The sequence below is a fragment of the Trichosurus vulpecula genome, chromosome 4, assembly GCF_011100635.1.
Source record: "Trichosurus vulpecula isolate mTriVul1 chromosome 4, mTriVul1.pri, whole genome shotgun sequence".
Lineage (NCBI taxonomy): Eukaryota > Metazoa > Chordata > Mammalia > Diprotodontia > Phalangeridae > Trichosurus > Trichosurus vulpecula.
The window spans coordinates 193,537,109-193,547,479 of NC_050576.1; positions in this window are offsets into that span (position 1 = coordinate 193,537,109).

Genomic DNA, 10,371 nt, shown 5'->3' on the forward strand with positions numbered 1-10,371 from the left:
TTTATGAAACGAAGTCATCAAAAATTTCCCAGAGTCATTCCTGGGGTAACATGACATTAACACAGTCATGCCTGAGTCTTCTTTTCTGAAATCTCCAGAGCTCCAGTCTCTTTAACTTTTCCCTAGGGAACCAAGTCCTTGATCCTGTTTGATCCTGCTCGTGCTCCAGCCCTGGTCCCAGCGCTCAATTACCTAGAATGGAACCAACTCCCCCATTTTCTTCAAGGCAAATTTGAGCCGTCTATGGGAGCATAGAGTATAGCTTTTGCATCCCCACCAATTCCTCTTCCCTCTCTCTGCTCCTCCTCCCTTTCACTTAGCAAGCTAGACAACCTTTTCAAATTCCACTTCAGAAAAAGATTGAGCCCTGGGCCTCTGCTTGCTTTTTCTCTGATCTGCCTCTGACAAGTTGCATTTTACCATAAATCCCCTCAATTAGCCCCTGAAAGCAGTTGTGCTGTCGCCTCCTTGATATATGGGGATGGAATTAGCTTAATGTCCCTGGCAACCGTTCTCTCCAACTAAAAATAGTTGGTGTACGAGCTGTGTATTCACCTTCCTCTCTCTGTATCAGCTGTACACTGGCACCTGGGGCAGGGGGAGTTTTATCACCCCCAGGCTTAGTCCTGCTGAGGAAGAAGGGTATAGAGGGTTAATCTCAGATTCCAAATGTAGCTTACAAGCGATAGGTAGAGAGGAAACATGGAGAAAGGCTTTGGTTTGAGAGTAAGGGGGAAGAAGGGAGCTAGTTGGAGCAAGCCATAATCAGGCCTGCCCACATAAGTAAGTAGGCTGTTGGTCTGGTACCTGACACTCCACTATTATAGATGCATTATTAGGCTAGAGTAGAAATATCACTTGGGCTAAGAGTCTGAACTCCAGGCTTACTTCAGTCACTCACCAGCAGTGACCTCTTCTCTGATATGCTCAGGTATAAATGTTCTCTCCTCAAATGTCTCATACTTCTCTGTTGGGAAGCTCCCCAGAAAGTTACTATCCTCTGATTCCTATTGTAAATAAAGAATGGCAGATTCTCAAAAGGGTCAAAAGGGACCTCAGGGGCCCTTTATTTCAGCCTCCATCAAAACATCCCTAATAAATGATTGTTTAAACACCCCCAGTGATGGGGAACTCATTACCTTTCGAGGCAACTCCTTCCATTAGGACAACTCTAAATGACAGAACCTTTCTTTGCCTTTTATTATGCCAAAATCTGCCTCTCTGTAACACATTCTCCTAACTCCGAGCTCTGCCCTCTGGGGCCAAAGAAAACCAATTTAACTCCTTAAACATCCTTTAAATACTTGAAAGCGCTATCCTATCCTCCTCCTACCCAAAGTCTTTTTTTTTCTTCAAGCTAATCACCCCTAGTTCTTTCAACCAATCCTTGTTTCATTCGCCCCTCACCATTCTATATGTTCTTTTTTACTTGTGAGTATGTTATTTTATTCACCCCTCCCATGGGATGGTAAGCTTCTAGTGCAGACATCCTGGCCTCTTTTGTATATTATAGATCCCTTCAGCAGTCTGGTGAAGCCTATGAATCCTGTTATTCTCACAATCATGTTTTTAATTTCATTAAATAAAATACATAGAATTACAAAGGAAACAATTATGTTGGAACATAGTTATCAAAAATATTTTTTTCCAAACAAGTTTATTAACCCCTGTTTTAGGGCAACATACTGTATCTGATTTCATCTTTAGTATCGTCAAGACCTAATACGGTGCTGTGCACATAGTAGCCTCTCAAAAAATTTAGATTAAATTGAAATTTCTTGTTGACAAATCATTTTACTTCCTTGGACCCCAGTCTCCTCATATGAGAAAATGAATGAGTTGGAAAAGGGAGGCTTTATCTTTTTTCCCCAGTCACCCTATTATACTATGAAACTAGATGAGATGGCCTTGGGGGTCCTATCCAACTTTCTTTGGCTTATGGCTTCTTCACTCATGTTAAAATGCAAATTGTCTGGGGAAACATGTCTCCATAATCTTCATTAGTCATTTCTACTTTAGTATGAATGAATTCCCCTTCCAGAGTCTGGCTCAATAGGTCACAGAAGTGACCCTGAGTTCTCTAAAACTATCGAAGTGGCACAGACTAAGGCAGAGCCTACCAATCTGGAAAGGCTTTGAATATCGTCCCATTCCTGAGCTGTGGATCTGTTTAGCTAAGTGTGTTTGTCGTCAGCCTCCAGCTCATTGGCAATCTGGGCAAGTTCCATGGAGAATATAACTCAATCTTATTTAGGTCTCTCCATTCCTGTCTTCTCCTATGAAGTGGCAGGGGGAGGTCGGGAAGAACTGGCATTTCTCTACAAAGGAAAAGATGAGAGATGGCTGAGCAGCAGAAATGAGTAATTTTGACACAGCTTCTGCTGAGTTAATATCACAGGCAGCACTGCTCAGGGATGCCAGCAATCCATGTTTAGCCTTCAGGCTTCCCCTCCCCCCTCTGTCCCCACTCACACTCATCCGGAGCTGCCTTCACAGGGAGTGGGCTCTGAAACCCCTGCGATCTTCACCGGCAATCTGTCACTCACAGTTACTGAAGAGAACACTGAGGTCCATGTGGACAATCAAGCCACAGCCCTGTGATTAATAGAGAGCTGAGAAAGAGAAGACTCAGCGGGGGTGGGGGGAGCAGAGGGAAAGAGAATGATTTGAGAGGCAGCATGATACAGCTGGAATGAGTTCTGATTGAAAATCAGAGGCTCTGCCACTTCCAACCTGTGTGGCCTCATGGAAGTTATTAACTTCTCTGGCCTCAGTTCCCTCATCTGTAAAATTGGGGGGGCGGTGTTGGACTAGATAACCTCAAAGGTTGATTTCAACTCTAAATCTGTGATTCTATGACTTCAGTTTGCAGATGTTTATCAAGTAGTAGAAGAAAAAAATGTCATCTCTATGGCTCCGGAAGGCAGAATTTGGACCAGTGGGGAGAAGTTGCAGAGAGACAAATTTTGGTACAATATAAAGAACTTTCCAAATAGTTGGAACCATGCAACAGTGGAATGTGTAGTCTCCTTTGTTAGGTGCTGACATAGCAGCATCCTGTCACTTGAGGTATTAAAGCACAGACATTTAAACACTTGTTAAAATACTGTAAAAGGAAGGAAGGAAAAGAGAGAGAAAAGAATAAAGGAAAGAAGGAAGGAAGGAAGGAAAAGAGAGAGAAAGGAATGAAGGAAAGAAGGAAGAAAGGAAGGAAGGAAAGAAGGAAGGAAGGAAAAGAGAGAGAAAAGAATAAAGGAAAGAAGGAAGGAAGGAAGGAAAAGAGAGAGAAAGGAATGAAAGAAAGAAGGAAGGAAGGAAGGAAAGAAGAAAGGAAGGAAGGAAGGAAGGAAGGAAAGAAATTTACATGATAACTTTGTTGTATAGTTAAAAGGAATAGCAAGTTGTCTGTCGTAGATTTGCAGTTTCATGTGCAATCATCTTTTTCATTATACTATGGAGATGCTTGCTTTATTCCACAAACTAAAAATAAAATTAATTAATTAAAACAATTAAGACACTATAGAAGGAATCTCTGTATTAGATAAGGTTAGAACAAGTTGGTTTCTATATTTATTCTTGGGCTCTTGTGAGTTCTTTCCATCTTGCACATTTTCTGTGGCAGAAGAAATAAAAATCCATTCCATTAAAACAACGACAACATTTGGAATTTATATAGGGCTTTAAAGTTCATAAATTACTAATTGTTTGTAAAGTGCTTTATATACATCTCATTTAAAATGACAAGGTCAGGGGCATCTAGGTCACACAGTGGATAGAGCACCAGCCCTGGAGTTAGGAGGACCTAACAAATCCTTCGAATCTGACCTTAGACATTTACTAGCTTGCCTCAGAAAGAAAAAGATCAGGTCTCTAACCACTGTACCATGTTGCCTCTCCAGCAAGAATCACAGCACAATAAAAAATAGAGAGGAGAGTATGTTGCTGTTGTTTATCCTTCGTTTTCAAAGAGGACCAATGACATCACGGAGTGATGCCTTGACTTGCACATGAATTGGATTTAAGTGAAGCAGAGTTGCCCAAAGTCACCAGCCTCACTCTCTCTTCCAGTCATCAAAGTCCAGTGGCAGGACAAAAGTCAAGGTGACAGGAGATGGCCCAGGGTGCAGTGGATGGCCTTGGCATCTTCAGTGTCTGACCAATCTCTAAGCACTCCATAGTGACTGCTTCAGCTGCCTTCATGGCCATTGGAACAAATTATTTTCAAGCACCTATTCTGCCTGGGGAAGTCTTCACATGCTTGCAGTAGACAGCCCTTAATTCGCCAATGAGTTTGAGCCTGTCTGCTCTGGTTTAATCCATCTGCCAAGATGGTTTGACCAGGGTGTGGCCACCGCCCCTGCTACAGCTTCTTGGAGCCACTGGTGAGAGGGGGATATACAGGAAACAGTAAAGAGCTTGGCATAGCTAAAACCAAGGGACTGGGATAGGATAGCAAGAGATCAGTTTGGAGAAGATATAAGCAGTGAATTGATGAAAGACCTTAAATGCCATCATAGACTTGGAGTTTGAAGAGACTCAGAGGTCATTTGGATCAACTCCTTCATGTTACAGATGAGGAAACTGAGGTCCAGATGGGTTTAGCAACTTGCCCAAGGTCATACAAATAGGAAGTGGCAGAGCTGGGATTGGAAACCAGGTCATTTTATTCCAAAACCAGTATTCTTTCCCATTCTATCACTGGAGTTTGGATGGGAGAAGGATCAGCATAGATAGTGAATTAATAATAACACATTTGTATAGTATCTTAAAATTTACAAAGTATTTTCCTTTTACCTCATCTGTAAAATGGAACTACTTTTCAGTAGTACATGTGTTATAAATCCTTGGTCAAGAGATTCTCTTTCATTGCTAATGAGCTGTCGGCAGCTCTGGTCAGTACTCCTTTCCCTTACTGCGTGCCTAGGAGTAACTGGACATCGTCCAGCTCAGCCATGAGTCTGGCCAGATGGCAGCCGAAAGGAGCCAATGAGCCAGGACTAAGCCTGTTCCAGAAAACCCATTTTGCAGATGAGAAAACTGAGGAGTATTGAGGTAAAGTGATTTGTCTAAGGCTAGACAACTAGAATGCATTAGAGCTAGGATCTGAACTCAGATATCCTAATTCAAGGACCCCTTTACACTGTACAACACTGTCTCTGGGGCTGATACATAGAAGCCTAGTTGAAGGGTCTTTAGAAGATCATTTAATCCAACCCAGATGAGAAGACTGAGGACAAGAGAGTTGAAATGGCTTTCCCCAGCAATAAGTAGCAGTGCTCAGATATAAACACCATTCCTCTTCCTCTGAATACAATTCTAGTTTTTGTTTCAGTCATGCCTGACTATTCATGATCCCATTTGGGGTTTTCTTGGCAAAGATACTGGAGAGGTTTGCCATTCCCTTCTCCAGCTCATTTTACAGATGAGGAAACTGAGGCAAACAGGGTGAAGTGGCTTGGCCAGGCTCACACAGCAAGTAAGTGTCTGAGGCCAGATTTGAACTCAGAAAGTTTAATCTTCTTGACTCAAGACCCAGCGCTCTCATCCACTGTGCCACCTCCCCTACAATTTCTGTCGTCATTTTCAACTTATGCCATCTTGCCTCTCTCAAGTAACATCTTAAGCAATGGTGTCTTAATGTAGTGAAAAGACAGTGGACCCAAAGCCAGCCAGCCTTATCAGACATCTGGAGGGAAGTGTGAGTGTATAGGGGGAGGAGGGAGCAGAGAGGTGCGGTCAAGGGGTTTTCTTTTGTCACTAATAAGCTGATGAGCAGCTCTGGTCAGCACTCCTCTCCCTTATTGTGTGCCTGGGAGTAACTGGACCCCTTCCAGCTCAGCCACATGAGTTTGGCCAGATGGCAGCTGAAAGGAGCCAATGAGCCAGGCCTGAGCCTGTTCCAGAAAACCCAGGCAGTGGATATCATCAGACTCATGATGGCTAGAGCAGTGGCCTCAGAGGGCCTAGGAACTATATAGGGTGGGAGGAAACAGCCTAGGCAGCAGAACTCAAGGTTGCCCCTAGCAAGGAGAGAGCAGAGAAAGAGCCCTGAACATGGTGAAAGTCAGTACACCAGTCTAACTCTGACTCTACCACCAACTCCTTATGAGATCTTGCTTAGTGTAAAGAATGCTAGGCTTGGAATCGGGAGAGACCTGGATTCAAATCCTTCCTCTGATGCTAACTAGGGTGCTTGGTTGGTTGGTTGGTTGGTTGTTGTCCTTTGTTCTTGAAGAAGTCCAAGATGACATCACTATACTGGGGTCAAGGTAGAATGTGTCTGACTGTGGCTGATCAGACCAATACGAGCTTGGAAGGTTCTACCAGAGGTCAGTCACAAATAGTCCATACGAGTATTTGGAGTGGAGATGTCTCTAAATTTGTGCCTCTCACATTTCTAACTAAGTGACCATGAGCAAACCACCATCCTCTATGAACCTCAGTTTCTTCATTAGTAAAATAGAGATTTTTAATGTTTTTAATGTAATATTTTTACATTTTTAAGTGTAAAATGCAAAAAAAAATTTAAAAATAAATTTTACATTTTTTTTTACAATTTTAAGCCTTTTTAATGTAATATCTATCTCATAGGCTAATTATGAAGATCAAGTGCAATCATAGGGACCATAACTTCTTTGAAATCTGGTAACTATTTTGTTTTTCTATTTATAAACCCAACATTTATTACAGCATTGCATATTGGTACCTGTGATTTCATTTGTGTAGGGAACTTCCCAGTGAGAAAAGTCCCTTTACCAATGCACTTCTGTCTGCCTCAGTTTCCTCAACTGTAAAATGGGGATAACAATAGCAGCTACTTGCCAAGATTGTCATGAGGATCAAATGAGATGATACTTGGGAAGCACTTAGCACAGTGTCTGGCACATAGTAGGCACTTAATAAATGCTTGTTCCTTTTCCACCTCCTTAACCCCCTAGAATCACCTCTCGACTCCCCAGAATCAAGTTAGAGTTAAGTAGGAAGAAGAGAGGAATACCAGTTACTTTGGGGCTTTGGGGATTCCTTGGGGTCAGCGTCCCTTGAGTCTGCTACTGCTACTATACTGTGACCTTCCAGTGTGTATCCTGGGAGTGCAGGTTAGGGGCCTAGCTAGATATTGTGAGCTCTCAGCCATCAGGACCGCACAATCCCAGGGTAGGTGTTCCAGAGCTCAGTGGTTTGCTTCATCCAGGGCGTGGTCTCTTAAAGTCCTATTAGGAAGATTCAGCAGTTTTGGGGTGGCATAACAGCAAGACAGTGAAGCTGAAGCTTGGTCAGGGGTCTGGGTTTAAGGTCAGTATGGGCGAGTCTCAGAGGAGAGTCTAAAAAAGGGTGGGCAACACCAAGTGAGTAATGACAGAACACGTCATGGGATATGAGCATACTGGTATGTGACTATGCTGTGAGACAATAAGTATCAAGAATTCAGAGAAACTTTGGAAGACGTCTATGAACTGATACAAAGTAAAGTAAGCAAATCAAGACAACCGTTTATATAATGATCAAAATAACTTCAATGAAAATAACAGTGAAAGACACCTGATCACTACAGTGACCAAGCTTGTTACCGGTGGAGCGATGATGAGGTTTATGTACCTCTGCTGGACAGAGTTCAGGGATGTCAGGTATAGGAGGAGGCATACATGGTCAAACATGGCCAATGAGCTGGTTTGTTTTGCCTAATTATGGTTGTTGTTTAGTTGATTAGTTGTGTCCAACTCTCAATGACCCCATTTGGGTTCTTCTTAGCAAACATACCGGAGTAGTTTGCCATTTCATTCTCTAGTTCATTTTATAGGTGAGGAACTGATGCTAACAGGGTGAAGTGACTTGCCCAGGGTCACACAGCTGGTAAGTGTATGAGGCCAGATTTGAACTCAGGTCCTTTCCACTCCAGGCCCAGCTTTCTATCCACTGCACCACCTAGTTGCTTAACTTCTTTGTTACAAAGGAGAATTCTATTGGGGTAAGGGAAGGGGGAATATATACTGTGGAAGAAGATAACTCACAACTCCAGGTATTTCAGGCCATGAGAGTCCTTCCTTTCTTTGTTGAGTCCTCGTACAGTTGTTCCTTATGTATATTATCTCTGCTGAGTAGGTTGATTAGGTGGACTTCCCGGATCTGCTCTTTTCTTGAATCTGTAGCTGGCTCACTTCTCTGCTTCAAGGGGTCACACTCCTTGAATCCGCCTCCTCCAACAGGTGATTGTCTCTCCATATCCATGTTTTGGTTCCTGGCTTCTAGCTGTCCAGTAGCTCTGATGACATGGTCAATGGGAATAGAGAGGAAGAGGGAAAATCCCTTTTCCAACTTACTAGCCTCTGGCAAAGGCAAAGGGGTCTCCTCCACAGCTGCTTCCCATTCTCCAAATCATACTAGAATTTATCCACTCTTAGATGGCTTGCTTCTTTTATATATAAACCTAAAGGGCAAAACTAATTCTCTTAGCCAATCACAAGATATTTCCTATGTGGTTTCTGTTGCCTTCATCCATTGCCCAAGGCCCTATAATCTTCTCAAATTGATTAATGAACTGACATATTGTTGTGGGATTGTAAGAAAACTCCTTAGCCCATCTTTTACACATCGTGACTACATTCTGGGCCTTCTGTGACTATACCAACTGAGCTGTCAAGGAGGACTTTGTCACATTGGCAACTCTATCAGAATTGTTAGGGATTTGTTCATCCAACCATCCATCCATCCATCCATCCATCCACTAATTCATCCATCTATCCATCCACACATAAATACATATATACATTCATCCATCCATACAGCCAATCAGGGTCTCTTTGCCTGGATCTAGAATTCAGGTTCTAGGTTTCATACTCAATTGCATACAATAAGCATTTATTGAGAGCCTTCTGTGTACTCTATCTTGTGCTAAACACTAAGAGAGATTTAAAAAAACTAGAAAACAAGGTCCCTAAATGCCCTAAGAGGAAGTAAGGGAAGACCTCTGAACTTGGAGATCAAAAATACTAGATTCCAAAAAAAATTAAATTAAAAAATAATTTTAAAAATTAAAAAAAAATTTAAAACCCAAAATGAAACAAAAAGGGGCAGCTAGGTGGCACAGTGAATAGAGCATCAGCCCTAGAGTCAAGAGGACTGGAGTTCAAATCCAGCCTCAGACACTTGACACTTACTAGCTGTGTGACCTTGGGCAAGTCACTAAACCCCAATTCCCTTACCTTCCCCCCTCCAAAAAAAGCTAGGTTCCATTGCAAGCTCTACTACTCGAAACCTAGTGTGATGGAAAGAGCACAGAATTCAAAATCAGAAGAACTGGGCTTTGGTTTTTGTTCTATCACCTGTCAGCTGTGTGATCTTGGCAAGGCACTGAGCTTTTTTTGAGCCTCAGTTTGCTCACCTTTAAAATAGGTATAATACTTGTATTCTCCATTTCCCAGGGTTCTTGCAGGTAAAACATTTGCTGAATTTAATTGAATTCACTGCTACATACACATAGCCTAGTGTAGCCCCTCGGTTCACAGGCTTGTGCCTGGAAAGCATTGTCATAAGAGAAGCCAGATTCTAGAAATGACCAGATAGACTCTGTCCTAGAGTTCACTAGTGTGGTAATATCTTTTTGAACTTAAATTTCTAGGACTTGTGGGAGAGAGAAGCCAGAAAAATTAGAGCTTGTCTTCCATATTGGATACTACGTGAAAAGAATGGCAGGCAGGGTTAAGAGGAGAATTTGCTCTCTGGATATGATTTGCCTCTCCCACTTCCTCTGAGAATTTCATTGGTTACCATTGCTGGAGGGTGATAACTGGAAAGTGTGGGACATTTACTATCTTCCCCACTCTGCCTCCAGTCATTTTGGATAGGAATGAATAGAAGAAGAGAGGTCTGGGCCCCTTGCTCCTAGCCAAAAGCAGCCAAAGCTGGTTCTTATTGTATATACTGTAATTTAGTTTTTGTCCCCTTATATTTTCATGTGCTACTTATGTCTGATTACAAACAACAAAAATCCAAGTGGCTGCTGAATCCTTGTTTTGGTGTGATTCATGATGGTAGCAGATAGAGATTTGGGAAGAAACTTTGACCCTTTGAAAGGGATGGATGACATTATCTCTGCTTCACTGTGAGCTGATGTGTGGGGAGTGGGGTGGGGGGAGTGGACACTGATCCCATTTGGATTCCCCACAAGTAAGAGAGAGGTGCCATAATCATTCTCCTAGGCAAACACAGGTGTCTCATAAACAGATGTGTATGAATGCACATGTGCATATATGCATGTGTAAATGTACATATATATGTATATATATATATATATGTGTGTGTGTGTGTGTGTGTGTGTGTGTGTGTGTGTGTGTGTGTGTACGTATGGGATCCATTCCTGCGAGCATGCACAGG